Source organism: Schistocerca serialis, chromosome 3 (assembly GCF_023864345.2).
Source record: "Schistocerca serialis cubense isolate TAMUIC-IGC-003099 chromosome 3, iqSchSeri2.2, whole genome shotgun sequence".
In the NCBI taxonomy this organism is placed as follows: Eukaryota; Metazoa; Arthropoda; class Insecta; order Orthoptera; family Acrididae; genus Schistocerca; species Schistocerca serialis.
This window is the reverse complement of record NC_064640.1, coordinates 787,122,044-787,137,121: the sequence shown is the minus strand read 5'-3', so window position 1 is coordinate 787,137,121 and position 15,078 is coordinate 787,122,044. Positions and strand designations below refer to the sequence as shown.

Here is a 15,078-nt window from a genome sequence, read left to right as displayed (position 1 = left end):
TGATACAATTCCGCACTGTCGCCTGATAAACAGAGTAAGAGCCTACGGAATATCAGACCAGCTGTGTGGCTGGATTGAAAAGTTATTAGCAAACAGAACACAGCATCTTGTTCTCAATGGAGAGACGTCTACAGACGTTAAAGTAACCTCTGGCGTGCCACAGGGGAGTGTTATGGGACCATTGCTTTTCACAATATATATAAATGACGTAGTAGATAGTGTCGGAAGTTCAATGCGGCTTTTCGCGGATGATGCTGTAGTATACAGAGAAGTTGGAACATTAGAAAAATGTAGCGAAATGCAGGAAGATCTGTAGCGGATAGGCACTTGCTGCAGGGAATGGCAACTGACCCTTAACATAGACAAATGTAATGTATTGCGCATACATAGAAAGAAGTATCCTTTATTGTATGATTATATGATAGCGGAACAAACACTGGTAGCAGTTACTTCTGTAAAATATCTGGGAGTATGCGTGCGGAACGATTTGAAGTGGAATGGCTCTGAGCACTATGCGACTTAACTTCGGAGGTCATCAGTCGCCTAGAACTTAGAACTAATTAAACCTAACGAACCTAAGGACATCACACACATTCATGCCCGAGGCAGGATTCGAACCTGCGACCTTAGCGGTCGCTCGGCTCCAGACTGTAGCGCCTAGAACCGCATGGCCACTCCGGCCGGCTGAAGTGGAATGATCATATAAAATTAATTGTTGGTAAGGCGGGCACCAGGTTGAGATTCATTGGGAGAGTCCTTAGAAAATGTAGTCCATCAACAAAGGAGGTGGCTTACAAAACACTCGTTCGACCTATACTTGGGTATTGCTCATCAGTGTGGGATCCGTACCAGATCGGGTTGACGGAGGAGATAGAGAAGATCCAAAGAATAGCGGCGCGTTTCGCCACAGGGTTATTTGGTAAGCGTGACAGCTTTACGGAGATGTTTAGCAAACTCAAGTGGCAGACTTTTCAAGAGAGGCGCTCTGCATAGCAGTGTAGCTTGCTGTCCAGGTTTCTGGAGGGTGCGTTTCTGGATGAGGTATCGAATATATTGCTTCCCCCTACTTATACCACACGAGGAGATCACGAATGGAAAATTAGAGAGATTCGAGGGCGCACGGAGGCTTTCCGGCAGTCGGGTTCACAGGTAGATGCCGTGTTTCTTGACTTCCGCAAGGCGTTCGATACAGTTCCCACAGTCGTTTAATGAACAGAGTAAGAGCATATGGACTACCAGACCAATTGTGTGATTGGATTGAAGAGTTACTAGATAACAGAACGCAGCATGTCATTCTCAATGGAGAGAAGTCTTCCGAAGTAAGAGTGATTTCAGGTGTGCCGCAGGGGAGTGTCATAGGACCGTTGCTATTCACAATATACATAAACGACCTTGTGGATGACATTGGAAGTTCACTGAGGCTTTTTGCAGATGTTGCTGTGGTGTATAGAAAGGTTGTAACAATGGAAAATTTTACTGAAATGCAGGCGGATCTGCAGCGAATTGACGCATGGTGCAGGGAATGGCAATTGAATCTCAGTGTAGACAAGTGTAATGTGCTGCGAATACATAGAAAGATAGATCCCTTATCATTTAGCTACAAAATAGCAGGTCAGCAACTGGAAGCAGTTAATTCCGTAAATTATCTGGGAGTACACATTAGGAGTGTTTTAAAATGGAATGATCATATAAAGTTGATCGTTGGTAAAGCAGATGCCAATCTGAGATTCATTGGAAGAATCCTAAGGAAATGCAATCCGAATACGAAGGAAGGAGGTTACAGTACGCTTGTTCGCCCACTGCTTGAATACTACTCGGCAGTGTGGGATCCGTACCAGATAGGGTTGATAGAAGAGATAGAGAAGAACCAACGGAGAGCAGCGCGCTTCGTTACAGGATCATTTAGTAATCGTGAAAGCGTTACGGAGATGATAGATAAACTCCAGTGGAAGACTCTGCAGGAGAGACGCTCAGTAGCTCGGTACGGGCTTTTGTTGAAGTTTCGAGAACATACCTTCATCGAGGAGTCAAGCAGTATATTGCTCCCTCCTACGTATATCTCGCGAAGAGACCATGAGGCTAAAATCAGAGAGATTAGAGTCCACACAGAAGCATACCGACAATCCTTCTTTCCACGAACAATACGAGACTGGAACAGAAGGGAGAACCGATAGAGGTACTCAAGGTACCCTCCGCCACACATCGTTGGGTGGCTTGCGGAGTATAAATGTAGATGTAGATGTGGACAAGGACGTGGCCAATTTCCTTCCACAGTTGGCGCTGGTGCGCGTCTGTGATGACTTTGTCGGCGGCGGGACGTAAAACCCTAAGCTTCTTTCCCTTCCTTCTCCCTTTACGCCAGGTTATCTTCTCCGCTGATGCTACAGTACTCCTGTCCCGTAAGTGTTCTATAAATTTCAAGGAGAAGTCGGATGGAATGTAGTAGGGTAACAGTGGCGGTAACGTCGACAATCATTTAGAAGTTTGTCACGAGGTTCTCGGTCTGAAGGCGGTGGCGTCAGCGACGTCGATAGGGGTATGTCGGACAGGTGTGGAAAGCAGTCGCGCTGCTCCTCTTCCCTCCCTCAACTCTCCCACCTCGTCCTAAACTTTTCGTCCTTACGTCCCTTCCCACCATCGTCGCCTTTGCACTTTTTTTAATTGGAGAGTCGACAAATCGCGGCGTGGTGTGTGTGTGTGTGTGTGTGTGTGTGTGTGTGTGTGTGTGTGTGAGAGAGAGAGAGAGAGAGAGAGAGAGAGAGAGAGAGAGGCGTAATTGTGAAGGTGCGTACGCCGGTGGCTCCCACGCGGGGCGCGCATGCGCAGAGCGCGCGGCGTGAGCGCGCTGGCGGCCGGCGGCGGTCGAGCGGCTACGCGGCCGCAGTGGCAGTCGCGCTGGCGGGGCAACGGTCTGGTGGGTGCGGCAGCCCGCTGGGGCTGTCGCTGGGGCTCGGCACGCTATCCAGTTCTCCGTCGCTGCTGTCCGGGCTCTCCTCGCAGTCGGAGGTGGCGCCCCACGGCTCGCAGCAGCCCGAGCTCTCCCTGCCTCGCACCCTCAGCACCTCTGCGTTGCGCATCAAGCACCGCTCCTCTTTCTGGGACAAGTTCTGGCAGCAGCGCTCTCCGCGCGATATGTAAGTCGCCGTTAAACTCGAGAGCATCGCGTCCTGCCTTACTCTCGTTTCCTTCCACGTTAGCGGTCCAGTCTCGTAGCTGCCACTTTCCTTTGTAGGCATTCGCAGCTTAGTAAACAGTCTCCGATCTCCTCAAACTCCGTCTCTCTATCCTGTAAAATACCGTCGAATTACTCTAACACGCAGTCATGCTGTGGTATTTTTTCGTTGGCATTATGTTTAGAACGTATTAAATCTTCATTTTCTCAGCACTGCTGCCGTCGGGTAATGAACTATCGGTGACAAATTTCGCCATGGGACCTTACCCGATGAAGCATTGTATTACCGACACTCTCTTCAGGTTAGCGGTTACTTTACTTTTGACGTGTCGATGTGATACGGGTTAAAGTAGGAATCTAGACCCGAGCCTCATCCGTCGAGATATTCGCGGAAGATCGTGTGCAAATATTTTAAGTGTCAGAGACGTTACAATAAGCTTGTAGTTTTATGCATTGAATAATATATGGCATGTGGTTCGTGGCCGGTTAGAAGCCGGAGATACGACGCCGCTTCGGTGACCTGCCTGTAATTTTCGCCGCGTAATTATTCAAGCAGCTTCTCATTTGGTCGCCCCGAGGCTGAGTAAACCGCCGCAGAAAAATTTAAAGTGGCCACCGGAATTCTCATCGTGGATCATGACATTACCAGGCCACTGGACCACAGAGGCTGTCGCGGGCTGAGTAAACACTCATCAAGTTAGGCTCATTTATTAACCTTCCTTGCGCTTACGTAGGGGACCGAGCGTATGGTAACGCTGTTAAATCTTATTGCGCGCATTACGCAGGCACCTGTTGATATAGTGCTCAGAACACTTTCGTTCCAAATCGTTTTTAATGGTGGTTAAGTACTAACAGATACAAAAATCGCTCGTCAATGGAAACAGCAGGATGGCATGTTCGTCAACTTTCCTCTCTCATACAAAAGGAGTCAGATTCAAGTCACCTTCCAGAATGAGATTTTCACTCTGCAGCGGAGTGTGCGCTGATATCAAACTTCCTGGCAGATTAAAACTGTGTGCCCGACCGAGACTCGAACGTTATCGGTCCCGAGTTCGAGTCTCGGTCGGGCACACAGTTTTAATCTGCCAGGAAGTTTCAAGTCACCTTGTTTGACCACGATGACTTAATGGTTATGTGGTCGCCTTAAATCTTCACAGGAGAATACCCAACTGTATCCTTCAGCATGACTGCAGTCCACTTTCATCATCATCATCCTCGAAACGACACCGATGCTCTGTCCGTGGCGAAGTAACTATTGGTACCGTAATAATACAGACAAAGAAATAAGTTCTTAATGAAGCTCGGAACGCCAGTCTTCATCAAGACCCGAGCTACCCTATCCTCCGACAACACAAATGTCGACCTTTAGTGTGTGACACTTGACTCCTTCCACATCGTCTCAGAAGATAGACGAGCTTTCTGTACGACGTGGTTTATGCGACACCTTGTGCAGCCGCTTCTTTCACGAAACGTTATCGTATTAGGCCATTCCTTCTGCGCCAGTCGAGCAACGAGTTCCTGCTACCGCTTCGTCACTCAGCCGTGTCACCTGGCGATGCTATTTGTATTGGGCCACTCGAGGATAGAGCAGAAATAGACGGGCTGCGGGCAGAGACACATGGGTGCGCGTAATAGTTGCGGTGTCGGCCCTTTGGCCCTTGGTCAAGGCTGAGTGGGCGGCTGCGGTAAGAAGGGACGAGCCGGCGTTCCTAGCCCCCCCTCCTCCCCCCCCCCCCCATTCCACCTCCTGGCCACCCCTTCCTGTGACGCGCGCTCTAGACGCCACGTGCTGCTGCCTCTCTCAGCTACAAACAAAACGCACGGGACGATAACGTCGCCTTCTCCACATCGCCACCGAAAGCGATGTGACGAGACGATGGAAAAACACTGCCCAGCTCCCGTGTTTATTTTTCTCGAATAACTTCCTGTTCATATACCACGCTAATCAGTCAGTAGCAGCTGGGTTGGAAAAAAGAGGTCGACACCTACATCAATGTGGTTCTCGGGATACGATGTTTCTTTCAGCATCGGCACTTACCTGATTCTACGTTCGTATTAAAATGTTAGTTACACCGACTGAAATGATACCATACGATATTAAAGGTCTGATACAGGGTGTCCAGAAAAGGACTCCCTGATTTCAAAATTAAATTTCTCGAAAACAAAGATCGATAGAGAAATGCAGTAAACGGTATGTTTATTGTGAAAGCTGTAAGAAGTTTATACAACAGTTTGAAATAATAGTTACAAAAGCTGCTAACAGATGGCGCTGTAATCGCCATATGTAATGCCTAGTATAAATAGTGATCCGAAGCCCAGAGCGATCAGTTCCACTATTGAAACGTGAAAGGAGGTTAGAGTACCGAAGAAAGAGATTAAAACCATGTACTTCATTGAACAACGCGTTTTTCTGGTGCTAGAGTACCACAGGTTAGAAGAGGGTCCTACGGCGACAAGGTGAAGTTTTCAAGCACGATTTAATGTTCCAAAAGGACCCGACGCGAAAACCATTCGTACGCTCTTCGCAAAATTTCAACGAACAGGCAGCGTAACTGATGATCTAGTGGGGCATGTTGGCCGCAAGCAAACCGCAGTTACGCCAGAAAATATCGCCACAGTTTCTGGAATTATTCAGCGAAATCCAATGTCATTCGTCCGTAGAATTGCATCTGAGACTGGTTTGAAGCGTTCCAGCACGCAGAAAATACTGAGAAAGAGCCTAGACATGTTTCCATTCAAAATTGAAACGCACCAGGCCATAACCGTACGAGCTGTGCAACAGAGGGTTGCCTTCGCTAATCAGATGCTCACAATGATTGATAGTGAAGGATTTGATGTTGGCTGCATCTGGTTTACAGATGAAGCACACTTCCACCTGAATGGATACGTGAATAAGCAGAACTGGCGATTTTGGGGTTCCGAAAAGCCATATTGGTGTGAAGCGAAACCCCTGTACTCTCCTAAAGTTACTGTGTGGGCTGCAGTATGCAGCAGAGGCATTATTGGCCCTTTTTTCATTCGAGAAACGGTCACTGGTGCACGTTACGTTGCAATTTTGGAACAATTTGTCCCCACACAGCAAGCGTTAGAGGATCGACCAGGTACTGAATGGTTTATGCAAGATGGAGCCCGACCACATCGGACCGAACAAGTGTTTCGCTTTCTTGAGGAATACTTCGGGAATCGAGTCATTGCTTTGGAATATCCCAAATTTACTGGTGCAGGCATGGATTGGCCTTCATATTCGCCGGATTTGACTCCCTGTGATTTTTTTTGTGGGGCACAGTGAAAGACATTGTCTACCCGAAGCATCCCGCCACGCTGGATGAGCTTGAATCGGCGGTCTCTGTGGCATGTGAATCCATTTCGGTTGAGACACTACGAAATGTGATGGCGAATTTCATTCTTCGTTTGCTCCACCTCTGTAGTGCCAATGGTGAACATTTTGAAAACATTGCAAAGATTGTTTTCATACGATTATTTCACTTATGTATGCTGATATGAGCTGTACAGCGTACAGCGCACATTTGTTAGCAGCTTTTGTAACTATTATTTCAAACTGCTGTATAAACTTCTTACAGCTTTCACAATAAACATACCGTTTACTGCATTCTTCTATCGATCTTTGTTTTCGAGATATTTAATTTTGAAATCAGGGAGTCCTTTTCTGGACACCCTGTATGTTCAGAAATACGATTCAAAGTTCCTTCGTACATGCCTACATGTCCGAAGGAACAGACACTGTGGCGACTACAGCCTTTGTGAAATGCATGCAATGTATTCGCAGTTGCGAATGGAATGACGACAGTGGAAATTTGCGCCGGACAGGGACCGAACCCAGATGTCCCGCTTATCGCGAGCAGTCGCCTTACAATTCGGCCATCGGAGCACGACTCACGACCAGACCTACAATTCCGTGTGTCGTCAACCATGTGTCAAATGATATCACGCTATAAAAACGAGGCTCACCAATCGGCCGCTCTACACGCGGTTTTAAAAACAACAAAAGATGTCAAAATATTGTCCGAATATAAAATGGTATGGGCTATTGAGATTCAGAGCATTATAAAAATGGTGTAACTCCAGATAGAATACGATTTCTGCAGCGCTGCACAGGGTTGGAATTCATTTCGAAATGACACATAGGGAATTGTTTCAGGGGAAATTTTATATGCTCACGTAGAGTGGAATGTAAGTGCCAGATGAAACACATTGTAGAAAGTCACTCATATACATGCAGGGTGTAACTAAGTTCCTTTTTCCGGCTTTTACGATGAGTTCTTTACACCATAACAAGGAAAAAAAGTCTAGTAAACCTGGGCTCTAAAATATGTACTTTAAAGGTATGAGCTCTTGTTCGTCTTCTCTACTATGATAACTCATATCTTCTATTGAACAAGTGCTCACAGCTCTTAATTTGTGTTACGAACCTGCCGTCAAGGTCTGGATACGCCCTATATTATTTACTTTATTCCCGAGAGGCTCGGAGGAGTCAAGTAACTTATCTTCAGCTGGGCAATAATATCTACGTCACTGAGCTGTAAACTCCTCACATCAGTTGCTAAGGAATGTTGTGAGAAAGAAATACTATCTGTGCCAGCATTACTGGCAACCACAGTCATTGCGGTGTACGAAGAACTTTACTCGTTTCTAACGGAAATGAAAAGAGATATGTGAACTAACTCACGTAAATTAAATGCCTTTGTGTAATCACAATATAGTATTTCAGTTTTCTTTTGCTTTGGTTTCATGTGATCATCATTAGTGTTTGTTTTCATCGATTTGCTTTTGTACCTCTACCAGTTGTATATCATTATTATTTACTTACGTAGATGGCTGTATGGGGAATACCCAAACGCCAATTTAAAAAAAAAAAAAAGAAAAGATAGAAACCGTACGCGATGCAGATTCAGTGGCGTCGTTTATGAAGTTTTGTTGCATAATGTCGCAGCATTGCGACATGAAAAAATAAATAATGTTGATGACTTTATGCAGCATGTTTTCTTTCTAGTTTGAGTCATTACAGGCTTCATTCCAAATCTAACACAGATGTTAAAAAGAAATTAACCTTGTACATCATTTATGGGAGAAGAAATAATCATCATCATCTTCTTCTTCTTCTTCTTCTTCTTCTTCTGTAAAACGCACACAAAGGCTCAATTTTAAGGAAGACTAGTGGTCGGACGAATAAAAGGTGGTACTGAGTTTGCTCCACATGTTCTTAAACACACTAAAGTGTGAAATGGGACATTGTCCTCTGCAGAATCCTTCATTGGGCGTCATTTATATCACAGAACGCATTTGATACACTAAAATGGCCACACAATCCTTGTCGTTACTCATTCTTGGTGGATAACGAGGAGACCGTAGAAATTTCTCCAAACTGTAGTCCACAAGATAAGTCAACTTCTGCGCGCAATTGTAGAAAGAAAGTTGTACGGATCGCAATCTCCGTTGTCCATACACAATATCTAAATCGCATGATTACAGATTGGAGTATGTCTGGTCCCTCTAATTGTCGTTGGGACATGTTCTGAATTCGTTCCCGGTGGTGACTACAAGTTGCCGGATGGCCTCCTGGTTGAATCTGTCGTGGTTGTTCAGGTCATCCTGGACAGTTGTTAGAGAAACAGGTTGTTTCTGATGCTGTTTTCATCCTGATGTCGTTTGTATTCTTTTCGCTCAATCGGTTCTTAGTAAAAATATGGTCGTAAGGTATAATGGGCTAGGAGAACTGAAGGGGCAGATTCAGACTTCTATCCGCACTCACTTTTCCTCCATCGTACGCAGGAATGCGATTCTCTTGAATGCTCGTCAGTCCCTGTCACTAAGAACTTGTTTTCGTCCAAATTACACTCTGACAAAATGTTAAGGCTCTTGAATTCCATAACATTTGACGCCTGTACTAGAGGCATCTAACAGAGCCTCATTCTTCCACACATTTGCCCTGAACGAGTACGTTCTAACAATCTGCGGCCATTTAGAACAGTTAGGTCTTCCACTAAAGCGTAGCTACCCCACATATGACTGCCTGACAGGGTAAATCCGTAAAACAGTATTGCACAATACCACCAACTTTCTGCACGGCGGTAAGTACAAAAAGGTCTTAGCTGACGAGTCACTGGTCCGAAAGAACAGACACCATTGTGTTGATCCGTAGTTGACGAAAGAAATTTCTGACTTTTACTTCATTGGGGCAATGAAATAACTTAATAGTGACAGATGAACATTTGTAGCCGACCGGGATTCAAACCTGAGCTTGTCTCCCGTCCGATGCATGTTCCCATACTCCGTACACTACAAGGTAGTGTCCCTTGTCCATTATTCCTCTTCCCTCACAGCTCCACTGTAATTCGTGCGAGAGATCAGATGTAATTGTGCATCTGCACTGAAAGATCGATATGCTGTCGGACATACACATCCGTAAGAACAGACACAATACCCGTATAATATATGCACATCACGGATCGATTTTTCAGTCCAGATGCACAATAATGTAAGACCTCTCGAGTGATACAGTATGGCTGCGAGCGGAGAGCAATAATGGACAGGGGACACTACTCTATAGTGGGCGAAGTGTGGAACTCTGGAAGCACCTTAAGACGGTAAATCTGGGTTAGAATCTAGGTCCTGCACAAATTTTCATCTGTCACTATTGAGTTACTTCAATACCTCAATGCAGCGAAAGTCGGAAATTTTTTTCGTTGAGTAAACCGCTATACGTCTTGCAGGTCTGATCTCTCTCCAAGCCATCTGATACTGCTACAAGACAATGTCAATTATTATAAAGGACGTGTCCGTAACACGCCAACATTGGTAATTACCGAGCGAGGTGGCGAAGTGGTTAACACACTGCACTCGCATTCGGGAGGACGACGGTTCAAACCCTCCTCCGGACATCCTTATTTAGTTTTCCGAGATTCTCCTCAATCGCTTCAGGCAAATTCCGGGATGATTCATTTGAAAGGGCACGGCCGATTTCCTTCCCCATCCTTTCCTCATCCGATGTGACCGATGACTTCGCTTTTTGATCCCCTCACTCAAATAAACCAACCAACCAACCAACGAACCATTGGTAATTTCTGTAACCACTTAGAGTTACACAACTTAAAACCTGTAATTCGACGTAGTAGTTAATGCTAGCTTGAAACAGTATACCGTTTTAAAATTATCTTTACTGCCGTGTCCATAAATGCAACTAATGTATCAAAAAGGCATTCTGGGAAAGCTAGATGAATATTTATCTGCTTGACTCCAACTAAAATGGGCGAGTTCTCCCTGAGGCATGGGCGTGTGTGTTGTCCTTAGCACAAGTTAGTTTAAGTAGCGTGTAAGTCTGGGGAACGATGACCTCAGCAGTTTGGTCCCTTAAGAGCACACACACATTTGAACATTTTAAATGGTTCAAATGGCTCTGAGCACTATGGGACTTAACATCTGTGGTCATCAGTCCCCTAGAACTTAGAACTACTTAAACCTAACTAACCTAAGGACATCACACACATTCATGCCCGAGGCAGGATTCGAACCTGCGACCGTAGCAGTCGCACGGTTCCGGACTGAGCGCCTGAACCGCTAGACCACCGCGGCCGGCGAACATTTTAAAATGGACGACAATAAGAAACACTCCTTAGCAAAGTAGCAGCTTCTTGCTGTATTTCAAATTAATTCAAATTCGTTGCGTTTAAACATCATCAACATAGTTATATAGTGTCTGTAGTGGTTTCCGACATACAGTAACCAGTTGAAAAAGTATCGATGTATGTAGCCTGTATAGATCCACTGAACACTCATGTGTCGTCAGAAGCACGCCACTTGTCACATGTTCTAAATTAATTTTCTTGCGTATTTAAGCAGAAAGTAACTATCATTGGTACTAAAAACGTTTCCTTTACAGGACTTCGTTGAGGAAAATGCTGCCTGATCGCCTCAGCACACACGCTCTGTGCACGTTTTTCAATAAAAGAATAAATTTTCAAGAAATATATATATATATATATATATATATGGCACTTGTACAGCTGTACACACTTCGCTGTACTTATTCGCCCGCATCTCGTGGTCGTGCGGTCGCGTTCTCGCTTCCCACGCCCGGGTTCCCGGGTTCCCGGGTTCGATTCCCGGCGGGGTCAGGGATTTTCTCTGCCTCGTGATGGCTGGGTGTTGTGTGATGTCCTTAGGTTAGTTAGGTGTAAGTAGTTCTAAGTTCTAGGGGACTGATGACCTAAGATGTTAAGTCCCATAGTGCTCAAAGCCATTTGCTGTACTTATTGAACTACTAACGCTTGCAGAATTCGTCCAGTGCTCCACTAGTTTGCTTGTGGCGTTCATTCCTCTCGACTCGTCTTCACGGGATATTATTCTCATTCCATTGCTTTCTAGTAAATTAGCTTTTTTTTTCTCCATAAACACGAATTTTCAGTACAGAGGAGAAAACATATCCTTAGTTAAGGGAAAGGCTTCCGTTCGTTACAACTTTTAAATTGTCTATAATGTTTCCGTCGACTGTTTCTGCAGAAACAGGGACTGCATTAAACTGGGCTGTAATGAGGAAAGGATTCCCTTCTAACTTGAGTTACAGAACCCACAGACAACAATAATTAATGTAGGGTGACCGATGCTTTGAACCGAACACTACCTAGTTAAGATTCCTACTTGTTGAAATTAGCCGGCCGTGGTGGTCTCGCGGTTCTAGGCGCGCAGTCCGGAACCGCGCGACTGCTACGGTCGCAGGTTCGAATCCTGCCTCGGGCATGGATGTGTGTGATGTCCTTAGGTTAGTTAGGTTTAAGTAGTTCTAAGTTCTAGGGGACTGATGACCACAACTGTTAAGTCCCATAGTGCTCAGAGCCATTTTTTTTTTTGTTGAAATTATACTTCATCAATATGAAGAATGTTGTGACACAGTGACAGTCGAAAATAATCACAAGTTACTGTCGCTCAGCTATTTCTCAGATAAAGCATTGCGAAACAATGGTTAGCCAGAACATTATGACCACCCGCTTAATAGCTAGTATGTCCACCTTTGGCACAGACAGCAGCGGCGACGTGTCGTGGCATGGAAGCAGTGAGGCCTTGTTAGGTCGCTGGGGGGAGTTGGCACCACATCTGCACACAAAAGTCACCTGATTCCCATAAATTCCTGGGAGTGGGCGATATCTCTGACGCCACATTCAATCACATCCCAGATGTATTCGATCGGTTTCAGTTCTGGCGAGTTGGGGGGCCAGCGCATCAATCAGAACTCCCCACTGGCACGTGCATGAGTTGTCGGCTGCGGAGTTCCATCGTTAGGAGTGTCCGGCGCACTGTGTTTTCAAACAGAATTGTACTCTGCCCACCATTGAAGTCCGATGTTAGTTCTATCACAGTTCGCCGCCTATCCTGTTCTATCAGTCTTCCCAGACTACGCCGCCCAACCCCACGACGTATGGACATGGTTTCACCAGGTGTTGTAGACATTCACCACAGCACTCCTCCAACACCCGAAAAGTCGTGCAGTTTTCGAAATGCTCGTGCCGAGACTCCGGGCCATCACAATCTGTCCTCGGTCAATCTTAGATAGATACCGCGCCTTCCCCGTTCTACACACGGAGAGCACACTCACTACGTACACTCCTGGAAATGGAAAAAAGAACACATTGACACCGGTGTGTCAGACCCACCATACTTGCTCCGGACACTGCGAGAGGGCTGTACAAGCAATGATCACACGCACGGCACAGCGGACACACCAGGAACCGCGGTGTTGGCCGTCGAATGGCGCTAGCTGCGCAGCATTTGTGCACCGCCGCCGTCAGTGTCAGCCAGTTTGCCGTGGCATACGGAGCTCCATCGCAGTCTTTAACACTGGTAGCATGCCGCGACAGCGTGGACGTGAACCGTATGTGCAGTTGACGGACTTTGAGCGAGGGCGTATAGTGGGCATGTGGGAGGCCGGGTGGACGTACCGCCGAATTGCTCAACACGTGGGGCGTGAGGTCTCCACAGTACATCGATGTTGTCGCCAGTGGTCGGCGGAAGGTGCACGTGCCCGTCGACCTGGGACCGGACCGCAGCGACGCACGGATGCACGCCAAGACCGTAGGATCCTATGCAGTGCCGTAGGGGACCGCGCCGCCACTTCCCAGCAAATTAGGGACACTGTTGCTCCTGGGGTATCGGCGAGGACCATTCGCAACCGTCTCCATGAAGCTGGGCTACGGTCCCGCACACCGTTAGGCCGTCTTCCGATCACGCCCCAACATCGTGCAGCCCGCCTCCAGTGTTGTCGCGACAGGCGTGAATGGAGGGACGAATGGAGACGTGTCGTCTTCAGCGATGAGAGTCGCTTCTGCCTTGGTGCCAATGATGGTCGTATGCGTGTTTGGCGCCGTGCAGGTGAGCGCCACAATCAGGACTGCATACGACCGAGGCACACAGGGCCAACACCCGGCATCATGGTGTGGGGAGCGATCCCCTATACTGGCCGTACACCAATGGTGATCGTCGAGGGGACACTGAATAGTGCACGGTACATCCAAACCGTCATCGAACCCATCGTTCTACCATTCCTAGACCGGCAAGGGAACTTGCTGTTCCAACAGGACAATGCACGTCCGCATGTATCCCGTGCCACCCAACGTGCTCTAGAAGGTGTAAGTCAACTACCCTGGCCAGCAAGATCTCCGGATCTGTCCCCCATTGAGCATGTTTGGGACTGGATGAAGCGTCGTCTCACGCGGTCTGCACGTCCAGCACGAACGCTGGTCCAACTGAGGCACCAGGTGGAAATGGCATGGCAAGCCGTTCCGCAGGACTACATCCAGCATCTCTACGATCGTCTCCATGGGAGAATAGCAGCCTGCATTGCTGCGAAAGGTGGATATACACTGTACTAGTTCCGACATTGTGCATGCTCTGTTGCCTGTGTCTATGTGCCTGTGGTTCTGTCAGTGTGATCATGTGATGTATCTGACCCCAGGAATGTGTCAATAAAGTTTCCCCTTCCTGGGACAATGAATTCACGGTGTTCTTATTTCAATTTCCAGGAGTGTATGTCTGACAAGCAGTCATTCCTCGCAAGTGACGCTGCTATCGCCTGGATGGGTTTATATCGATAGTAGTTCGGTAGTTATAATGTTCTGGCTGTTCAGTGTATATTCCCGCAGTGAGATGGGATCACCAGTTCCCTCCTGTTTCCTCACATTTAATATTTTGAAGCAGCGTTATAATATTCCCAATCCCGAAGGCTTTATGAATAATCTGCGAACAAAACGACACCTTTGCTCTAAAAGTAAACGTAAGATGTCGTAAAAGCTAAACGTAAAATTTCAGTATGCAAAATATGGCCCCGAGCACTATGCGACTTTACATCTGAGGTCATCAGTCCCCTAGAACTTAGAACTACTTAAACCTAACTAACCTAAGGACATCACACACATTCATGCCCGAGGCAGGATTCGAACCTGCGACCGTAGCAGTCGCGCGGTTCCGGACTGAAACGCCTAGAACCGCTCGGCCACCGCGGCCGGCTTCAATATGCAGTTGCGCAAATAGTGTTTTGTTTTTACTCAGATGTAGCTGCTTATAGACCAGAAGCATACTGTTGCCATGGCCTAATTTAAACGCCGCTAGAATTACCCGATATTCTTACGCTGATTTAAAGTAAAATATTTCATACAGGGGCGAATCGCCGTGCCGTCTGTTGATGGGAGAGTGCTGAGGACTTTCTGCTGCCATCGGCAGATACTTCCTCTCTACGGCTACTTTATACGGACCAAACCCTCCATCAGTTGTATGAAAATGTTTTGTGTGCATATTTTTTAGCTGTTGGAGCGGCTACTTGCTCGATATAGAGTGCAACTGTGAAGGTCTCATGAATCCTTCCGTAACGTCAAAACATTCCGAAGTCTGAAAAAAAAGAG

At 46.7% G+C, this 15,078-nt stretch overlaps 1 protein-coding gene across 2 annotated transcripts in view; it reads left to right on the top strand.

Annotated features, from left to right (window-relative positions):
• LOC126470633 (cAMP-specific 3',5'-cyclic phosphodiesterase-like) overlaps positions 1 to 15,078 on the top strand; it is a 929,897-nt gene that overhangs the window by 343,426 nt on the left and 571,393 nt on the right. The window contains exon 1 of one of the 2 annotated variants that reach the window (XM_050098610.1): positions 2,993 to 3,134. The exons of the other annotated variant lie outside the window; for it this stretch is intronic. The gene's annotated coding sequence lies outside the window, so the exon portion shown is untranslated. Of the gene's footprint in view, positions 1 to 2,992; positions 3,135 to 15,078 lie in introns of those variants that run through there. 2 annotated transcript variants of the gene reach the window in all.